This window comes from Triticum dicoccoides, chromosome 4B (genome assembly GCF_002162155.2).
Source record: "Triticum dicoccoides isolate Atlit2015 ecotype Zavitan chromosome 4B, WEW_v2.0, whole genome shotgun sequence".
Classification (NCBI taxonomy): Eukaryota; Viridiplantae; Streptophyta; class Magnoliopsida; order Poales; family Poaceae; genus Triticum; species Triticum dicoccoides.
In genome coordinates this window covers 630666147-630688399 of record NC_041387.1, presented here as the reverse complement: position 1 = coordinate 630688399, position 22253 = coordinate 630666147, and the positions used below count along the sequence as shown (strand labels likewise).

Sequence of the window (22253 nt, the reverse complement as noted above, 5' to 3'; positions counted from 1 at the left end):
CGAGGAGGACGACGACGAGCGCCGCTCGCTCGCGTTGACCCCGCGTCGGCCCAGCCCAGCATCGCCCCGGCCCAGCTCGACGGCCTGCCTCCTCCTTCCTGGGCCAGCCCAGTGGTGAGCAGCCCGACTAAACCGCGCCCGAGGCGTCTTTTAGTTCATCTGCGCCCGATCTGTTTTTTCAAAAAAAAAAAACGACTAAGTCCCCAGATCTGCAGTAATAACCATGCCATGTTCATAGCATTATATATCTGCATTCGTAGCTCCGTTTTGTGCGTGTAATATGTCAATTTGTTCGTCTCAACGAGTACATCATTTCATTCCATTGCATCATATTCATTTGAGGTCATACAGATGCCTGAATCATTGTTGTAAGAGTGCTTCATGATGTTTTTCTGCTGTCTGTTAACAGAACGAGCTCTTTTGTCATTATTGCCATGATTGATGTGTGCATCCTATGAGGTTGATGTCTACATGTGTTTTGAACTATGCCATGACATCTATACAGTGGTGTATGCCATGTATTTTTGTGATAAATGTGGTGACTAGCATAAGCACGCAAACTAGGCATCGTGATGTTACTGATTTAGTCCCTGTTCTGCTGTTATTTTCATGCCATGTAAACTTGATGCTACAGAGATATCCATGCATATTTTGAGATACTTCAGTAAGGATGTTTTGAACATATGGTTATTGTCTATCCGTTCATGCCTCTGGCTGCAATTATGGAGTAGTCTAACATGCCATTTTGTGCTCTACTTTTGCTTCAAAATGTTTCCTGGCAGATTATTTACATGTTATTCAATTTTGCTAAGGTTGCTATAGTTGATCCTTGCATGCTATGAACTTGTTCTTGCCTTGGTTTGTTACATAAACATGCCTTCTTGCTGATGCTATGCTTATCTTGTCATGCAATGTCTTGTGGTGAGTGAATCAAGCTTGTTAAGTAGGGTACATGCTGTTACTGTTTTGCTAGGCTGAATCTGTTATTTCGTGATGCTATGTAAACAAGTTGCTACTAATCATTCTATGCATAATCTGGAGATGTTCACTAAATATCTTTTGTTCTACATGTCATGCTCTATCCATCCATGACCCTGGTTGAAATTATAGATTGCTGTAGCTTGTTGTAATCTTGCTCCAAAGTTGCTTGATAATGTTGCTGTCAGCCTGTTAACATTAAGTTCAGTTGTTGCCATGTGTTTCCCTAGTGTTCCATGCACCCTATGAACTTGCTATTGCCATGCATAGCTTCACAAACATGTCTTCTTACTGTTGGTTGCCTTGCCATGCCATGTTTTGCTCTGTAGTGAGTTTCAGAAGCTCATCTACATGCCTTCATAATTCTGTTTCTGCAATGTTTGAATCTGTAATATAACTTGCTATGTTTACATGGGTGCCATCATATTTTCTAATCCTTTTTGGCTTATGGTCAGTAAAGGACATTTGATCTATGCATTTAGTAGATTCATGACATGCCTTTGTTTGCCATGATAAGTTCCTGTAACATGTTGTTTGATAGCTCTAAATATTGCAACCTGATGTTATTTTCTGCAAAGTCTGAATTGTTATTACTTGCAATCTTACCATGTGTGTTTGAGCATGTTCTAGTGATTTCTGGAGATAGCTCAGTGTTCATGTTTTGTTGTGCTTTCCCTGTACATCATGCCCATGCCTTTTGTTTTCTTGTTGAGGTCCTGTAGCATATTGTTTTGATGCTTGCAATATGCCTAGTTGCTGTTTTAGACAGCTTGTCCTTTAAACTTGTTTCATGTGTGTGTGTTGAACCGTTGCTCCGTTTTGAGTGTGCTCTATATGAAACTTGCTTGTTTTTGCATGTAGTTTCATATTATCATGTTGCATCCTTGTTTTGAGGTGTTTGCTTGATGTTTGGGTGCATTTTGCATCAATGCCATGTTTAACTTGTTTTACTCATATCTTCTAGGCCGTAGCTCCGAACTAAATGAACTTTATATGTAACTTGACTAGAATCTCGTGTAGACCATCTTTGTGCATGTTAACTTGATGTTTAACTCCTTGAACATAATGTTTATTCAGATCTGGACCAATTTCGAAATATGCATATGAGGACTTACCGGAATTGTTGTATGTTGTTCCCGGCCTCATTTAAACTTGCCTTGATGTGTTGCTCTTGTTTGCATCATCTCTTGTCATGAGTAGCCTCATGTAGCCTTGTCATGCATCATGCTTGTTGTGCATCATGTCATGTTCATGTGTGGTGTGTTTACTATGTTGTGTGCTTCTTTTCGATAGTTCCTGTTTCGTTGCGATCGTGAGGATTCGTTCGTCTACACTTGGTTCGGCTTCATCCGTTCGTCTTCTTCATGGACTCGTTCTTCTTCCTAGCGGGATTTCAGGCAAGATGACCGCTACCCTGGATCTCACTACTATCATTGCTATGCTAGTTGCTCGTTCTATCGCTATGCTGCGTTACCTATCTTTTGCTCATCAAGCCATCCCAAATTGCCATGAACCTCTAACCTTTGACACCTTTCCTATGCAAACCGTTGTTTGGCTATGTTACCGCTTTTGCTCAGCTCCTATTATAGCGTTGCTAGTTGCAGGTGAAGTGGAAGATTTCTCCATGGTGGACAGGATTTTGGTTGGGATATCACAATATCTCTTATATTATTAATGCATCTATATATTTGGTAAAGGGTGGAAGGCTCGGCCTTATGCCTGGTGTTTTGTTCCACCCTTGCCGCCCTAGTTTCCGTCATACCGGTGTTATGTTCCCGGATTTGCGTTCCTTACGCGGTCGGGTGATTTATGGGACCCCCTTGACAGTTCGCTTTGAATAAAACTCCTCCAGCAAGGCCCAACCTTGGTTTTACCATTTGCCTCACCACCACCTATATTTCCCTTGGGAATAATTAACCCAAGGGTCATCTTTATTACAGCCCCCCCGGGCCAATGCTTGTCTAAGTGTTGGTCCGAACCAGAGCCACTTGCAGCGCCACCTCGGGGAAACTCGAGGTCTGGTTTTAGTTGTACGTAGTGTTCATCCGGTGTTGCCCTGAGAACGAGATATGTGCAGCTCCTATCGGGATTGCCGGCGCATCGGGCGGTCTTGCTGGTCTTGTTTTACCATTGCCGAAATGTCTTGTAAACCGGGATTCCGAGTCTGATCGGGTCTTCCTGGGAGAAGGTATATCCTTCGTTGATCAGGAGAGCTTATCATGGGCTAAGTTGGGACACCCCTGCAGGGTATAATCTTTCAAAAGCCGTGCCTGCGGTTATAGGCAGATGGGAATTTGTTAATGTCCGGTTGTAGATAACTGGACACCAGATCCGATTTAAAACGCATCAACCGCGTGTGTAGCCGTGATGGTCTCTTTTCGGCGGAGTCCGGAAAGTGAACACGGTTTCTGGGTTATGATTGACGTAAGTAGGAGTTCAGGATCAGTTCTTGATCATTACTAGTTGACGACCATTCCTTTTGATCTCTCCTCGCTCTTATTTGCGTATGTTAGCCCCCATATATGCTTAGTCGCTGCTGCAGCCTCACCACTTTACCCCTTCCTTTCCCTTAAGCTTTGCTAGTCTTGATACCCATGGTAATGGGATTGCTGAGTCCTCGTGGCTCACAGATTACTACAACAACAGTTGCAGGTACAGGTTATGCGATGATCATGACGCGAGAGCGATGTTTGCTTGCGTTGAGTTCTTCTTCTGCTTCTTCGATCAGGGGATAGGTTCCAGGTCGGCAGCCTGGGCTAGCAGGGTGGATGTCGTTTGAGTTTCTGTTTGTGATTCATCCGTAGCCGGATGATGCTCTTATGTATTGTGATGTTGTATTCGTGTGGCATTGCATGCCTTATGTATGTATCCCCATCTATTATGTAATGTTGATGTAATGATATCCACCTTGCAAAAGTGTTTCAATATGCGGGTCTATCGTTGGTGGGACCTTCGAGTTCCTTTTGGATAGGGTCGCATATTGGGCGTGACACTACGTGCCTGATGCGTGCCATGCAGCTGCTTCCATCCGTGAGCAAGGAGGAGGTGATGGTGACACGGTCTGGTATGCAGACTCAGGTGCCACGGACCATGTCATGAACGATCTAGAAAAGCTTGCTCTCCACGACAGATACCACAACGACGACCAGATTCACACCGCAAGCGGTGGAGGTATGGAAATTTGTCACATTGGTTAAGCTTCTATTAATTGCCCTAGTCTTAAACGTGACTTGTCTTAAAATATGTTCTTCATGTTCCACATGCCGACAAAAACTTAGTATCTGTGTCTCGTTTAACTTCAGACAATAATGTTTTCTTTGAGACTCATCCCACCTATTTTTTATAAAGAATCGGGCAACGAGGGAGCTCATTCATCATGGTAGATGTATTGGAGGGCTTTACCCCATCACATCAAGATTCTTTAGCCGCAAGCGTCATCGTCAAGTTTATTCGGCATCAAGCCCTCCCTGGTAAGGTGGCATCAGAGATTAGGACATCCATCTTCAATGTAGTCAATAAAGGCAATCTTTCATTGTCACATAGTTCAAATAATGAGTCTGTGTGTGAAGCTTGTCAATGTGCCAAGAGTCACCAACTTCACTATCCTATTTCAAATAGTGTGTCTCATGCTCCTTTAGAGCTTATTTTCAGTGATGTATGGGGTCATGCAAGAGATTCTTTTGGAAGAAAGAAATACTATGTTAGTTTTATCGATGATTATAGCAAATTCACTTGGATATTTGCTTATGTTTAAATCTGAAGTCTTTTCCATTTTCCAAGAGTTTCAAAAACTTGTTGAAAGACACTTCGACAGAAAAATTCTTGCAGTCCAAAGTGACTCGGGAGGAGAGTATGAGAAACTCAACTCCTTATTCCGTAGCATAGGCATCATCCATCATGTGTCTTGCCCTTATGCACATCAACAAAACGGCTCGGTTTAATGTAAACATCGCCATATTGTTGAAGTTGGTCTATCTCTTTTAGCTCATGCATCTATGCCACTCAAATACTGGGAAGAAGCATTCATCACGGCTACCTATCTTATTAATCACCTCCCTAGCATAGTCATTGGCAACACCACTCCGTTGGAATGTTTGTTTCATCAAAAATCAGACTACAATTCTCTCAAAAAATTTGGGGGTGCATGTTACCCAAATTTACGTCCTTACAATCGTCACAAACTCGAGTTTTGCTCAACACAATGTGTTTTTCTTGGCTACAGTAACCTTCATAAAGGATATAAGTGCCTAGAGATTGCCACAGGTCGTATCTATATTTCTCGAGATGTGGTTTTCGATGAAACATTATTTCCTTTTGCCAAACTTCATCCCAATGCCGAAGCTCCATTACGTGCTAAAATTTCTCCTCTTCCAGATTATATGTCAAATTCTGATCACGGGGGTGAATTTAATAGAACTGATCATGTGCAAAAATCCATTGAATTTTTTTTTGAGAACTAAATCCATTGAAATTTTTGATTCCAGAGATACTCGTGCAGCAGCAGGCTATGATTTTATGTGCGTAGATGTAGCCAAAATTGGCGCTGGATCCTAGGAGGATGCTGGTGGCAGCGCTGTTAGCCGGTCGCTGCGATCCAGGCGGATCCGCACTGCAGTCCTGCTGCGTCGACAGGTGCGGGATCCCAAGAGGAGTCCGTCGCCATGCGCGTCCTAGCCGATCGGGTGGCCGACAGCCTAGCAGGCGCGGAGCCCACCAGCCCAGCCGACGCGGGCGGGGACGACTCGTCCGGTGCTATGAGGCCAACTCCACCGCGCGACCCCATCCCATCCGGACCCGTCCTTTTGGGGTAAAAGGGACAAACCGGTCGGCCCAGCACGCGGCGGCCCGGACCCATCTTGTCTATTTTGTGTCCGGGCCGACCCATTTCGAGCGCAAACATGCTCCGGGTTTGGGTCACGGCGGACAACAAACGGACGCGTCGCTCGTCCGCGTCGGTGCCGCGTGGCAGGTGGCCACCTACATCCCACCCGCCAATATCAATGCGCACACGCGGACGGCCCCTCCTGTCATAAGCCCAGGCGAATAGTCGCGGTCCTTCTTAAATGGGGAAGCCGTGGACCGGTTGTCGTCCACACTCCCCACTCCACCCCGCGGCCTCCTTGAAACCCGACACCCCCAAACCCCCAAACCCTAGCCTCGAACTCGCCGGCCGACCGCCTTGCAGCCATGGGGCTCTGGAACTACGGCCGCAAGGGGATGCACGATCGCGAGGCTAGCTCATCCTCGGGCCGCCGTCGCCGCGGCGTGAAGGAGGAGCCCGCATCACCACCGCGCCGGGCCCCCGCTCCTGCCCCATTCACCATCGGCCCTACGCCGGCGGCAAGCGCGACCGGCAGTACATCGCCGCGGATGTATGCCGGTGTTATTGGGAGACGAGGACGCCGCTCCCGTGGAGCGACGTGCGCCTCCCCAATAACTGGCACCTCTCCGCCGACCGGGTCCCGATCCCGCCGGTGCCTGCGAGCGGCCGTGCATGCCGCGAGGAGACCGAGCGCCGGCGCCGCCTCCTCCTGACGACCTGTACTACGACGACAGGTACGCCCCCGACTCCCGGCTCTGGGACACGTGGCTCCAGGACGAGCACGACGTGCGGTGCGTGTCATTCTTCGCCGGTATGTCACCGGGGCCGCGGCGGCCATGTCCAAAGTGCGCGGTGTGTGCTCCCCAGGTGCGCGGGCGTACGCGGGTGCGGGGCCTCACGCCCACACCATCGCCTTCACCCTCTCCATCGCCGCCACCACCTCCTCACATGACAGCGGAGGAGGAGGCATGTCTCATGGCGCGTGTCATGGAGGACTCCATGAAGATGTACGATGAGCGCCAATGGGAGGTCCTCGAGGAGATGATGGCCCTCTCTGCGGCCGGCGATGTTGCCATCCCCGAGCTGGAGATGGTGGCTGCGGAGGAGGCGATGGAGGAGGAGCCAGTGGCCGCGTTCCACCCAGGCCTGGTGGGCCAGCAGTGGAGCTGGTCGTGCATGGCTCCGGAGATGGCCGATGCCGTGGGGGCCGTGAACTGGTGCCCCACGCCACCACGGTCACAGGAGCGGGACGCGTCGCCACGGGAGGAGGTGGTGCAGGCTCCCGCCTTCCAGCCCGCCCCCGCGTACCATGGACCGTCGGCCCACCTCTAGACGCCGCCGGACTACGTCGACCTCGTCAGCGACGACGACGACACCGGCGGCCACTAAAGACGGCGACAACCACGGTAGGAGCATGCAGGCGGTGTTTTTTTAATTTGTTTTTATGTTAATTATGGCACTAGGCCGTTAAGTGAACTGTGAAACTGGGCCGTTTTATGGCCGTGACCCCTAACTTATGTTTTTTTTAAACTGCGTTTATTTACTTTATTTAGTCATTTTATTTAAGTTTTTCTGTTTTTTAATCACGTCCAACACGGACATGATTTGGGTTGCGGCCGCGCGTTGGGTGCTCCCACGACCCAATGGACAGAAGCGGACATGGGCGAACCCATTGTCGCCCCAAAAGGACAAAATCCGGCCAAACCGGACGTTCATTTGGGGTCCTATGGTGGAGTTGGCCTGAGTCCGCCCACTCGGTCCAGTGGGGCTCGCACCAGCGCGTGCATGCCTGACCAGGATCCAAGCGACACGCGGAACGATTCCCTTGGAGGGGGGAGTTCGATGCCGATTCCATCTGCGGCATCGGATTTGGAGCCGGATGCTGCGTCAGATTCGCCCGGATCCTTTGTGGTGAGATCCACATCAAAACCTATGCTTCCTCGTCGGCATACAAGATCTCATTCAGGTATTATAAAGGAAAAAAGAATACACTAAGGGTACTATAAGGTATGATAAAATCAAGCGTGCATTCCTTACTAGCACCGGTGAGCCAACTCATTTACATGATGCTCTTGCTCACAAAGATTGGAAGAAAGCTATGGATAGTGAATATGATGTACTCATTAAAAATAGAACTTGGTATCTAGTACCGCCAAAAAGGGGCAACAATGTGATTGATTGTAAGTGGGTATACAAAATCAAAAGAAAAGCCAATGGAAGCATAGACAGATACAAGGCTAGACTAGTTGCAAAGGGCTTTTTTTTTCGAGAGTACGCCAATAGCGTACCTTATCTTTATAGAAGGAAGAAAGACAGTTTACAAGATTCGAGGGATCGATGCGAACATCCATCGCCCGAGCACCCACTCACACCCACCTACAAGGAAATCAAGTGCGATCTCTTACAAAACGATCTAAACCACCCCCACCCACACTTGCATTATACCACTCTTGGATCTCATCGAGGATGGCTCTAGCTAGCTCACTATAGTCCTTATCTTGGTCCGGTCGATTGAACACCTTGGCGTTCCTTTGCTTCCACAACATCCAAGCGGCGCCGATGATAACTGAGTCGAAACCTCGCTTGTGCTTCCCTTGGAAGCCAGAGCGAGCCCTAAGCCACCATTCCACAAATGTGTCCGTGTCGTTGGGAGGATGGACGTTGATTTGTTAGGAGTCGAAACACGTGTGCCACACCTGGCGGGTGTAGACACACTGCACCACAATGTGCTCAACTGTATCCTCCTCCTGCAAACAAGTGTAGCAAGGCGAGGTGTTGTCCTGCAACCCATGTCTCGTTGCAAAGGGCTTTAAGCAAGTGTTTGGTATTGATTATGACGATACCTTTAGTCCTGTTATTAAAGCAGCTACTATTCGACTTGTGTTGTCTATTGCCATTTTCAGAGGATGGAGTTTACGACAGCTAGATGTGTAGAACGCGTTTCTTCATGGTGTTCTTGAGGAAGAAGTGTTCATGCGACAACCACCAGGATATGAAAAATAAGAGCACACTACATTGTGTTTGTAAGTTGGATAAAGCTTTGTATGGGTTAAAACATGCCCCAAGAGCCTGGTACTCAAGGTTGAGCACTCAGTTACAAAATCTTGGGTTTACACCATCAAAGGCAGATACCTCACTATTCTTTTACAGTAAGAGCAATACTACCATATTTGTTCTTGTTTATGTTGATGATATAATTGTTGCCAGCTCAAGTCCAGATGCTACTACTTGTCTGCTTAAGGATCTAAAACTAGAGTTTGCTCTCAAAGACTTGGGAGATCTTCATTACTTTCTTGGAATTGAGGTCAAGAAGGTAAAAGATGGCATACTCCTTACGCAGGAAAAATATACCACTGATATTCTCAGAAGAGTAGCTATAGAAAAGTGTAAGTCTGTCAGTACATCTATCTCTACTTCAGAGTAGATACGCTTCCATCTTACATGGTATCAAAGCCAAGAGGTCTTGAGTTCAAGACCCTGCCAATGTAGTATTAAATAAAAATGATTATGCGGCCTACATCGATCCCACGTCTACGGACTAAAATATCCTAGACGTGAGGAGGAGTGTTCAAATATATTGCCTGCCTCCCTCCATCAGTTCGGACTTTTGGATGAGTTGGCTGGAGCATGAATTCAATACAACTACTACTACAAGAAGTATTGCGACATCCTCCAAGTGGGCTATGGTAACAACGCCTACTGCCAGAATGACGAGTTGGCATTGCCACCATCGTCGTATCTGCATCCTCCTCCAGGAACCCCAGGAGGTCAGTAGCCGTGTCTTTACATGCTTGTAGTTATAGGAGCTAGACCTTGCACATATTGCATTATTCAAATGCTAGTCCAATGTCATTCTCCGAGTTTTTTCGTACAACCTTTGCCTCCTCCGCCTTCATTAAGGACGGTTCTGATAGGCGTATCTAGTTCCATCTTGTTTTTACCATTATTGGCTCCTTGATCCGTTTCCTTTTATGGCGGCGGTTGTGAGGCGACGGCGAAAGCAAGCTGAAATACGCGAGGAAGCAATGGAGAATTGGTGGGAAGAGGGTAACTTCTTCGATGTTGACCAGGCCATGGAAGACGATCCCGAGAAGGGATGCGTGCCAAAGAGGTTTCGCTATGGGGACTTGGACGTCGCCACCGACAACTTCTGTGATAAGAACAAGCTCGGAGAAGGAGGCTTTGGGTCCATGTACAGAGGATTCTTGGACGAACTGAACCTTCAAGTAGCTATCAAGAGGGTCTCCAAGGGATCCAAGCAGCAGAGGAAGGAGTATGCCTCTGAGGTGAAGGTCATAAGTCGGCTCTAGCACAAGAACCTCGTGCAGCTCATCGGCTGGTGCCACGAAGGCGGCGATCTGCTTCTCATCTACAAGTTGATGCCCAATGGCAGCCTCGACGGGCATCTCTATGGCGCCAATAACGTTGTGCTCCCATTGTTTGTAAGGTATGTATGCCCGCCCATCACAGAAAAAGCGCAAGCACTGTAACTGTATCACTCTCCAGTTGCTTTTCCCTTAAGGTGATAATTAACCATCTCATGTTCTATTTTCCCTTTGTCTTCAGACATGAGATTCTGCTCGGATTAGGCTCGGTGCTTCTCTACCTACACTAGGACTGGGACAAATGCATCCTGCACAGGGACATCAATCCAAGCAACATCATGCTAGACTCGTCGTTCAAGGCCAAGCTCCGCGACTTCGGGCTCGCCAAGCTCGTCCAGCACGACCGAGGATCACTGACAACAGATTTCGCAGGTACGATGGGGTACATGGACCTAGAGTGCATGACCACCGGCAAGACCAATCCCGAGTCAGATGTCTATAGCTTCGGTGTCGTGCTCCTTGAGACTGCTTGCGACAGGCGGCCTGTGGTGGTAGCTCAGCGGGAGGAGGACACAGTCCACCTAGCTCAGTGGGTCTGGGATCTGTATGGCAAGGGCGTGATTCTAGACGCCACCGACGAGCGATTGGGCGGAGAGTTTGATGCCCAGGAGATGAAGCGTGTGATGATCTTTAGGATCTGGTGTTCTTAGCTCGACTTCAAAATGAGACCGTCTATCAGGCAGGCTGTGAACGTATTGCGGTCAGAGGCACCCCTCCTGAGTCTCCCTGCGCTGATGCCGGTCGCATATTACATGTCTCCGGTTGGTACACGAAGCTTTTCATCTTTGTCTGGAACAACCGGAAGCAACAATGGCACTTCTACATCTTTTGTTTCGTGAATACGTTGAGCAGCATATCATTTCATTGATAGGTGGAAAAATAGTACAAAGTATAGAGTGCAGTCCTTGCGAACATGCGCTAGATGGTGTCCGGGAGGGTGCTACGCGAGAAACAGAGGAGGATGCTCAGTCTCAAGCCCTAAAGGTCAGATTACAGGGACAATTTGTTCTAAACCTCTAGCACCGGCCCTAGCCCATCTGCCCGCATCGTCCTTGATCAGCTGCACAAGGTCATCGGTAGAGAGCTGTGCGCCATCAAAGAAGTCCGCGTTCCTGTGCTTCGAGATAGCCTATGCGGTGAGGACAATGATGGAGTTGAGGCCTCTTCTAAGGCTATCCCGGGAGGCCGCCATGGCCTGAAGCCACCAGTCGAAGAAAGTGGTGGAATGGAGCATGGGCGGTGTAACCAATCGGCACCAAGAGAGGATTTCGTGCCAAGTTATCCGCGAGAAGACGCAGCCCACAAGGAGGTGCTCAATGGTCTCGAGCTCCTGGGAACAGAAGATGCATTGTGGATCATGCGTAAGGCCGTGCCGTGCGCGACGCTTGGCAGTCCAACATCAGTCAAGGGAAGGCATCCACATGAAGAACTTGTTGCGCAGAAGGGCCCATCCCTTCTAGATCGGGCGCCAAGCGGGTGGGGAGGTTGATCCGAAGAAGAGTGCCTTGTAGTAGGATTTAGCTGAGTAGGCACCGCTGCCAGTCCATTTCCAGTAGATTTTGTCCGGGGAGCTACTGAGTTGTATGCCATGAAGACGCCGCCAGAGATGAACATATTGGACTACCTCGATGGGACCAAGAGTGCCGTGGATATCCCGAATCCACGCATGCTGGTTAAGCCCATCGGAGACCAAGGTGCGACGGCGCCGACGCCGTGGCACAAGAGCAAGGATCTTACGGGAGAGCTCAGATATGGTCATCCCGTCAAGCCAATGGTCGCACCAAAAGCGGCAGGTCTTGCTATTGCCGAGGGTCCAAGTAGTAGATGCACGGAAGAACTGTCGCGTTTCGGCATCACATGATGCCTCCAGATGGTGCCAAGGGCGGCTGGGGTCGGTGGCTTGCAACCAAAGCCAATGGGCACACAAGGAGATGCCGGTGCGGTGAAGGTCACACATGTCAAGGCCACCATATACTCCAACGGGCGACAAATGCGCCTCGAGTTAACAAGGCAGCAGCTAGACTTGGCATCTTTCCTTCCGTGCCAAAGAAAGTCACGAATGATCTGAGAGATTTTGTTGAGGATCGTCGGGTTGATGGCCATGGCAAGGAGAATGTGGACGGGCATAGCAGACAGGACATGCCACATGAGGGCTAGCCGCTCGACACGAGAGACGAGTGATGCTTTCCAAGTAGCGAGCGGGAGGAGCGCCGAGGTGGGAGTTAAGGCACTCTCAAATTGCGTTTGTGTTTTTATTTATGTTGACCTATTGCCAAGAACAACACATAACCGACAATAATGTCAATCAGAAGCCCACTTTGGGGCCAGACAAAGATTTTGTGAGTTTCCACCGAATTTGCATCTCGCTGAAGGATGTTCAGTTCCAAGTGCGTCTACAACAGGACACCTCAGACCCCTCCCCCTACACCTTGGCGTACGTGTGTGGTGGTGCGCGGTGCCGGGCTCACCGGGAACGAGTGTCAGTGTCAAAACTGGTGGATCTCGGGTAGGGGGTCCCGATCTGTGCGTCTTCGGCTGATGGTAACATGAAGCAAGGGACACAATGTTTACCCAGGTTCGGGCCCTCTCAATGGAGGTAAAACCCTACTTCCTACTTGATTAATATTGAAGATATGTGTAGTACAAGAGTAGATCTACCACGAGATCGTAGAGGCTAAACTCTAAGAGCTAGCCTATGATGGTATGATTGTAATTGTGATCGGCCTTCTAAGGACCATCCTCTCCGGTTTATATAGACACGGGAGAGAGCTAGGGTTTACATGGAGTCGGTTACAAGGAAGGAAATATAATATCCGGATTGCCAAGCTTGTCTTCCACCCAAAGTAGAGTCCCATCTGGACATGGGACGAAGTCTTGAGTCTTGTATCTTCACGCTTCAATAGTCCGGACTATGTATATAGTCCGTTTGTCCGAATACCCCCTAATCCAGCACTCCCTCAGTAGCCCCTGAACCAGGCTTCAATGACGATGAGTCCGGCGCACAGTCTTGTCTTCGGCATTGCAAGGCGGGTTCCTTCTTCCGAATACTCCAAGGTTATTATCGAACATGTAGACCGTGTCCGGATCTGCAACATGATCTTCACACACCACTATAGGGAACATAGCATAAATCCGTTCTGCTGGCGATCTTTGTACGTCGTGCCTTGCATCGTGTCCTGGTCCAACATGAACTGGCGTTTCCTGCCCCACCTCGGCTCGCGTTGCGAAGCGGTTTTATTGGCACGTCCTTCCAAGGCAAAGATTGTGTTCCTCTTAATATGGGATCTTTCATCAATATGGGTGTGTGTGACCCCACGGCGACCGTTGGTATGACTCCGTGTATTTTAGATAAGTCTCAAGGGGTTACGCTGAGGAATCTTGATATTCATCCCTTTTATAAAGGGGTCAAGGCCTACGCCTCTTTTCCACCTCCCTTGCTCCTTCTCGCACCTCGAGTTCTAACACCCAAGACCCAAGCTCCAACACCCAGACCCTCCAACATGTCTGGATCCGACGCAAAAGGCCGGTGGGTGGCCTCCTCGATCCAAGAGGAGGACATTATGAAGCTTAGGGAGGTCGGATACCAGACCGTCGATATCTAGCACAGGCTTCCTGCTCCAGGGCAAGTCATCCCTACGCCGGAGACCAACGAGAGCGTTGTGTTCGTTCCTCACTTCCTCCGAGGCCTGGGCCTTACCCTCGACCCCTTTGTGAGGGGGCTCATGTTCTACTATGGGTTGGATTTTCATGATCTGGCTCCAGACGCCATCCTCCATATCTCGTCATTCATTATTGTGTGCGAGGCTTTTCTCCACGTCTCCCCACACTTCGGCTTATGGCTCAAGACCTTCAATGTGAAGCCGAAGATTATCGAGGGGCGACATGCAGAGTGCGTAGGTGCCATAATAAGCAGGAATGCCGATGCCCCATGGCCAGAGGATTCTTTCCCGGAAGTATCTGATGTATGGCAACGGAGCTGGTTTTATGCTACAGCTCCCAGAGGCACAAAGTGGGTAGCCTCCCCCGAGTTCCGCTCAGGCCCTCCATCACAGTTAGCGTCTTGGACCGATGTAGGACAGAATTATGGGCCTGCTGGTGATGTACTGGAACTGCAGAATCGCATCCGGGAGCTCATCAAGAGGGACATAAATCTTGTCAGCATAATTCAAGTAATGCTAATCCGACGGATGTTGCCGTGCAAACGTCGGCCTCTCCGGATGTGGGAGTTTAATCCGGAGGGTCCGCGGACTATCAAGCACTTCTTCGGTCTGAAGCTCGAAGGGATGTGTAAATTATTCTTCGGACCACAAGTAAAGTGTCCGGACACCACCGAGGATGTGGGCCTAAGCTGCAATCGCCTAGATGCCCAAGTAAGTAACCTTAAAGCTAGACACTTCATTTATATTTATCATAACTATTATTCTGAAAATCCCTCCATGGCAAGGAATGGCTCAACAAGGCGGAGAGAATCAGGTGTCTGGCGCCACTTCCTGAAGGTTCGCCTGGTCCAACTATCGCCAAGATGCTTGGCCGAGTGCTCAGCAAAATCCCCTCAGGGAAAGGCAAAGGAAAGGGCAAAGAAGCCGAACTTCACACACTACGCATCCAGACCGGGGGAATCACTACCTCTCCTATGGAGGATAGTCGGGAAGTGGAGGTTAAAGCCTCCTCCTCGCGCGGGAGGAAGAGGGCCGCCTCCAAAGACTTGGAGGCGGAGATGCCCAAACAAGGGAAGAAGGTATCCCCAGGGGGCTCTGCCGCGACGGGCACCCTTGCCGCGTCGTTCCCACCAACGGGCCAGCCCTCCACCGAGCTGTAAGTTAATCGTTAATTCGAAGGTAGAGTGTTTCTCCGAGATTCATAACCGGGACTTTGTCCTTTGCAGTCCGGCGAGCAGCTCTTCTCAACAGAGTTCGTATTTGGGGGATCTTCTTCCGGAGATGATGGAGAGTGAGACCCCACCCACCTCTCTGCCTCATGAAGCGGGCGACACTGAGGTGTCGTCATGGAGGAGTCCGGATCTGCCGAAGCCGGAGGCTAACACGTTAGTCGCCCTGAGCCCGGAGCGTTTGGCTCCCACGGGGGGCAATGAGAAGGGTCCGGCACAGTTCGATGTCCGACCGGATGTACTTACAGGCCTTCTGGAGCCGCACTCTTGGAGGAGCACCGTTCTTTAATGAGCACGGTGCTCACGAAGATTTTGTCCGCTACAAGCGGTTTGAATGAGGCATTTACAAGCCTGCTCAAAGGCTTTGAGGTATGTAGTGAAAAATGCACAATTTTTTGGTTATGAAGCACGCGCTAGGTGTGCTCCCTATGGATAGTAGCCCCTGAGACTCTGGTTGCCCGCCATAGGCGGAAAACGGGGGATCATATAGTAATGGCTGCGCCGTACATGTGCGCAGGTATATAAGGATCCGACAGCCGACCAGTCTGCTGAAGTTGCCGAACTGAGGAGGCAGATCGGATCTATTGATGCCGATATCACGCTGGTAAACAAACGGCTGGAAGAGTCACAGGGTATGTGCTCTGCTTCCCTTATTATAGGAAAATGTGAGAGGGGCATAATATTGATGCAATGTGTTTGTACTGCAGATGGTGCTGCTGTCGTGGAGGCCTTGAGAGCGGAACTTGCTCAGGCCAAGGAACAAGCTCGGGCTAGCAACGTGGCTGCCCTAAAGGCGGCCGAAGAATTGAGAGCCGAACAGGCTGCTCAGCGCCGAAGTGAGGAAAAGATAGCCGAAATGGCTAGGGAGTTGAAAAATGCCGCCGACCGGCATGTACTCCTTGAAAAGGAGAATACGGCTAGTTCGGCCGAGCTGGACAAGGCACTTAATGCCGCCAAGGAGATGCGGACCGAGATCCGGGGTATGCGGGAGGAGCTCCAACAGGCCGACAAAATCATGGCTGGGGGCTCCTACTTACTGCGTACGAAGTTTTTGGATCCGAAGTATGCTCCCCTGTCCAGGCGCTGGAGTCCTGCAGACGCATATGCGGACTTGGCGAATAGTACATCTGACGCTGCCAAGTTCTTCGAGGGTCAAGGTGATAAGGAAGTGGAGAATCTTTTTTGGTTGCAATTCAATGCTCCCACTCGCCCGCTGCCGCTAAATGAGAAGGTGGCTGCTGTGGCGGAGCTTCACAGGCTGTCCGGGCTTGCAATGTGGTCTGTAATAGACCATCTTTGGCCGAAGGGGCCTAAGCCGGACAACTACTTTGGTTTGGTGCAGCAATTCCTTGGGGCTGTGTCTCGGATTGATGCCATGAGGAGGTCGGCGTGCATAGAGGGTGCGTGGATGGCTCTTGCCCGTGTTAAAGCCTATTGGACGGATATGGAGGCCACCATTATAGCGACCCAAGATCCGTCGGGAGGCCAATATTAGGCCGAGCACTACTTGGCGCAGGTCACAGAGGGTGCCCGCCTAATAGAGGCGCAGTGCTCGAAGAATGTCTTGTTCGAGTGATAAGTCGAATCATTGTAAAAAACAATGTTTATTTTGATTATGAGGCTCTATTTATACTTTTTGCCCGGAAGTATGATTGTGTCCCCTTTGCGGCCGTTCTTATATAGATATGAGTAGTCCGAAAGTTAGCAGTCGTTGGCTTCAGCCCCCACGCATACAATGCGGGGGTGTTCGCGAGAAATATGCTTAATCACACTTGCTCCAACATCTTGGTCCATTAAGGAGGTGATCACACGTCGAACTAGGCAACCGGACTATATAGCTGTAACACTTTCGCTTAGCCATGGGGGGGGTCTAACAGTGGGGCTACTATGTATCCCCTGGTACATGCGCATGCATTCAAATACATGCGCGTGTGTACATGGCCAGGAAACGGCCCTTCGTTAATGCGGAGGAATCCTTAAAGACTCCGGTGAGTCTTCGAGTGGTTGAACAGTCTCTCGCTTTATCATGACAATCAGTTTTCGGGTTTCTCTACTGAGGTGCTCATCCGGAATAACCAGGGCACAATCCCAGTAGTTCTCCTTTGGCCGCCTTAGCCGAAAATAACGGAACATAAGGCGGCAAACCTAGGAGGCGGGCAAACCCAACATTTTACCAAAGACATGATTCGGAGCTGATGCATATAAGGCCAAACTCGTGACACCGAACACTCCCGAAGGTATTCGGTCTTTGTAAAAGAAAATAGGCTGACGAGAGCCTATTATATACCCTAAATTTCCAGGTACGTGCGATTTAATCTGCCGTGGCCAAATGCCAATAACGGCAGTATCCTCTGTGGGTATGGAACCCATGGGATGGTTAAACAACAAGAGGCGGTAGAAAAGGTTTACACAGGGGCTTAATCTAAAAAGAAACCTGTTTAACGGGGGCCTGCTGCACGTCTGCGCCTTTGTCTCCGTTGTGCCGTATCCTAAAAGGGTATTTACAACCCCTGTTATCCGCTATGGGATTACATGTATGGTGCCCTGGTTCAGTTGTATCCGAGCTACCAGACTCGTCTAACCGTGTCTGTGGTCATAATGACCAGTCATGTTTTTTGATATTGGAGGCAACTTACAGTCTGACCGCCAGGGCCGTCGCGTGTTCCTCTGCGCATGAAGAGCGCCCTGTGATTCCCCTAACGGTGATGATGCCATGTGGACCGGGCATCTTGAATGTAAGGTAGACATAGTGCGGCAATGCGTTGAAGCGGGCGAAGGCCGCTCTTCCCAGCAATGCGTGATAGCCGCTTTGGAAGGGTGCGATGGTGAAGAGTAGTTCTTCGCTTCTGGAGTTACCTGGGGAGCCGAATGTTACTTCCAGCACGACGGAGCCCCTGCCGTGGGCTTCAACGCCTGGTATCACTCCTTCAAAGGTGGTGTTGCTTTGGCTAATTCTAGATGGGTTTATCCCCATTCTGCAGACAGTGTCCTCGTATATTAAATTGAGACTACTGCCACCGTCCATGAGGACGCGGGTGAGACGGTATCCATCGATTATTGGGTCTAGCACCAAGGCCTCTGATCCTCCATGCCGATTACAAGTCAGATGTGGGTACGATGGGTTCTACATCGTGCGCGTCTCTGAGCGCGCGTTCGTGCCTTCTCGTGAATGTGTGAGTCGCGTGGATCATGCTTACTATTTTAACCTCTGGCGGGAATTTTTTCTATCCCCCAGTGTTCGGCTGGCGAGGTTCGTCCTCGTCTTCACTTAGTGTTTCCCTCCCCTTGTGTTCGGCATTTAATTTGTCGGCTTTCTTAAAGACCCAGCATTCTCTATGCGTGTGGTTCGCAGGTTTCTCCGGGGTGCCATGAATTTGGCATAGTCTGTCCAGGACTCTGTTCAGACCGGAGGGTCCCTCTTTACCGCCTTTAAATGGCTTCTTTTGCTGATCAGGTCGAGAGCTCCTGAATCCGGCATTGACCATTGTGTTATCCGGGCTCTCTTCCTTATTTTGGCATTTGTGTTTATTACGTCGTGGCTTCCCGTTGTCATCCCTTATTTCAGATGTGTTGGGGTCGCTGGTGCCTTTACGGGCTAACCAGCTATCTTCACCCGCGCAAAAGCGGGTCATAAGGCCTGTCAAGGCTGCCATTGTCCTTGGCTTCTCTTGGCCGAGGTGCTGAGCGAGCCACTCGTCGTGGATGCTGTGTTTGAATGCTGCTAAGGCTTCAGCGTCTGGACAATCAACTATTTGATTCTTTTTAGTGAGGAATCTGTTCCAAAGCTTGTGGGCGGACTCTCCGGGTTCTTGGATTATGTGACTTAGATCGTCTACATCCGGAGGCCGGACATAAGTCCCTTGAAAGTTTGCCCTGAAAGCGTCCTCGAGTTCCTCCCAGCTCCCGATTGAATTTTCGGGGAGGCTTTTCAACCAGTGTCAAGCTGGTCCCTTCAACTTGAGGGGAAGGTATTTGATGGCTTGGACGTCATCCCCACGAGCCATGTGAATATGCAGGATAAAATCCTCGATCCAGACCCCTGGGTCTGTCGTTCCATCGTATGCCTCTATGTTCACAGGTTTAAAGCCTTGTGGGAATTCATGGTCCAGTACTTCTTCGGTGAAGCACAGGGGGTGAGCAACCCCTCTGTATCTGGGCGCGTTATGGCATGCAGTCGGCTGTTGCTGTGTCCGGTGCTTATTCCGAACTGGTATTTGGCTTCTATGAGCGTTTGGATGACCATAGTCCCTCACCGGGGTCTGTCCTTTAGATCCGTAGATGGACCTGGCTGCACCGACTTTCTTATCCAGATGCTCAAGTAGATCATGCGGGGTGTCAGTAGCCGCTCTGTTGTGGTTGTGAAGCGGTACGTCTGGTCTCCTGGTCGTATTATTCTTTGGTGGAACGGCCTCGTTGTCGAATTCTGGCAGTAGCTTGCGTTTTGGATAGCTTTTTGTATGGCGATCGTCGCCATATCTTTCTTCAGTGTCTAGTACTTTATTCCATCTGCGACTGAGCTTTTCCTGTGCGGCTTTAAGCCATTGTTTCTGCTTCTTTAGACTTCTTGTTGTGGCCATAAGCTTTCGGTGGAGGTTGTCTCGTTCCACTCGTTCGTCCAGGATGATGAATGCATCTTCGTCCGGACCGTGTTCCTGTTCTGGGGCGGTTTCATGAGCTCGTCCCTCCGGATCATTGTGATCGGATATTTTCTCCGAACTTGGTTTGGCGTGACCTGGCTCGTCCTGCTCCATCGCTGGGTCCGTGTGGTCGTTACTGCCTTCTGGTATGGTGACTCTTCTTGCACTCTTGTCGCTATTTTTGCTGTTGCTGGACTTGGAGCGACGTCTGCGCCACCGTTTTGGCTTTTGCTCGGGTGTTTTATCTTCTGGACTATCGCTGTCGTCCTTCTTGGGCGTATCCACCATGTATATATCGTGTGACAAGGTAGTAGTCCCGCGCCCCAGAGATTCTGAAGCTTCTCCTGCATCGTCGTCCATAACGTCGATGTCTTTGAAGTCGAAGTCAAGAACGTCGGTTAAATCATCGATCATGGCAATGAAGTGGGTGGTGGGTGGGCAACGAATTCCTTCGTCGCCTGCTTCCCACTCAGGACGGACATAGTTCGGCCCCAAGTCTCCTGACAAAGAGAGAGACTTTAATGAGTTCAGCATGTCGCCAAAGGGCGAGTGCTGAAAGATGTCCGCAGCGGTAAACTCCATTACCGGAGCCCAACCTGGCTTGGCTGGCTTGAGGGTATGCAGACTGGAACCAACAACCAGATATGAGTCCGGGGGTCCGGGGTTACAGGCCTCCACAGAGGTGAGACCTGTGTTCGGCTCCACCGCCGATGAGCATGCGGCCTGCGGGGCGGGGTCTACCCCTCCATCCTTGGGCAACGCAACCTGTTTAGGATTTAGATCTGGGGCTACTGCAGGGATGATGTCCCGAGCATTGTCCGACAATAGGTCTAGGCCGTGCTCATCGTGACTGTCCGGCGCTCCTGGCATAGGACCGAATCCATCAAAGGTCAAGTCTCCGTGAATATCCGCCGTGTAGTTCAAGTTTCCGAACCTGAACTGGTGGCCAGGGGCGTAGCTGTCGATCTGCTCCAGATGACCAAGCGAATTGGCCTGCAGTGCGAAGCCGCCGAACACAAAGATCTGTCCGGGGAGAAAAGTCTCGCCCTGGACCGTGTTGTTGGCGATTGAAGACGCCATCAAGCCTCAAAGTGACGACACATAGGAACTCTCAATGAAAGCACCAATGTCGGTGTCAAAACCGGCGGATCTCGGGTAGGGGGTCCCGATCTGTGCGTCTTAGGCTGATGGTAACAGGAAGCAAGGGACACAATGTTTACCCAGGTTCAGGCCCTCTCGATGGAGGTAAAACCCTACTTCCTGCTTGATTAATATTTAAGATATGTGTAGTACAAGAGTAGATCTACCACGAGATCGTAGAGGCTAAACCCTAAGAGCTAGCCTATGATGGTATGATTGTAATTGTGATAGGCCTTCTAAGGACCATCCTCTCCGGTTTATATAGACAACGTAGAGAGCTAGGGTTTACATGGAGTCGGTTACAAGGAAGGAAATATAATATCCGGATCGCCAAGCTTGTCTTCCATGCAAAGGAGAGTCCCATCCGGATACGGGCCGAAGTCTTGAGTCTTGTATCTTCACGCTTCAATAGTCCAGACGATGTATATAGTCCGGCTGTCCGGATACCCCCTAATCCAGGACTCCCTCAACGAGCGTTGGCTTGTGGGTTAGTCGGCCAGAGGATGTGCACCGTGCAGAGCACACTCTGTGGCATCCCAGCCTCTTGGTCACCAAGGCAATGTGAGCCTGGGTCTGCACGGGTGCATAGGACCTTATCCACTAGGTTTGGGGAAATGAGTAGGTGCTAGGCATGGTTCTCATCCGATCCCAGGTGCACTAGATCACCAGCTGGCAGTGCAAACTTGTTCCTGCGGCAATTGTTGAGGCATGCCACAGGGAGGACTAGGTAGGGGCGAGGACAATGGTGATGTCTGGTGTGGATATAGCTTACTAAGGTACACAAGTGTGCGAAGTTTCAGTCAGTTGGGATCAAGCTAGAGGGTACTTGTTGTACAGCGTCAAGTTTGGTCCAAAAACAGTTTTGGTGGTTTTGTGCTGAGATGAAGAAGTGCATAAGTGAGTCACTAGCATTTTCTAGGGTTCATTCGACTTAGAGAAATTAAGGGCGTGTTTGGTTACTGTCGGGGGGATGAACCCCGGGCAGGCAACGGAACGCGGATCCTTTTCAAAAACAGCAGGGCCCACATCACCCCGCAAACCGGCACGCGCCTGGCCGGGTCACTCGACCCAGCAAGGCCCACAACCCGGCCAAGACCCTCGACTCGGCAAGCTACGTCGACCCGGCCACAGCAGCTGGCGCAAGACAACTCAACCCGGTTCAGCCGTGGCTTCCCCAGCAAGCCAACCCATCCGTGGCGTCCACGGCAACCCAGCCAAGGGTCAGCTCCCGTCCCATCCAGTCCGTACGATGGGATGAGACCTCAATCACTGATGACCAAGACAACAGTGTTCCCGCCCATGCCTATGGTCAGCCGGAGCATGGCAACAATGCCCCTTACCTACCCGCTGACCAGGGCTGGCATGGCAATAGTGTTCCCGCCCTCACTTCTGACGACAGCAAG

General features: G+C 50.2%; 1 pseudogene; it reads left to right on the top strand.

Moving 5' to 3' along the window:
• Positions 1-16725, top strand: part of LOC119292922 — a 36073-nt pseudogene extending 19348 nt beyond the window's left edge.
• The last annotated feature ends 5528 nt before the right edge of the window (positions 16726-22253 follow it).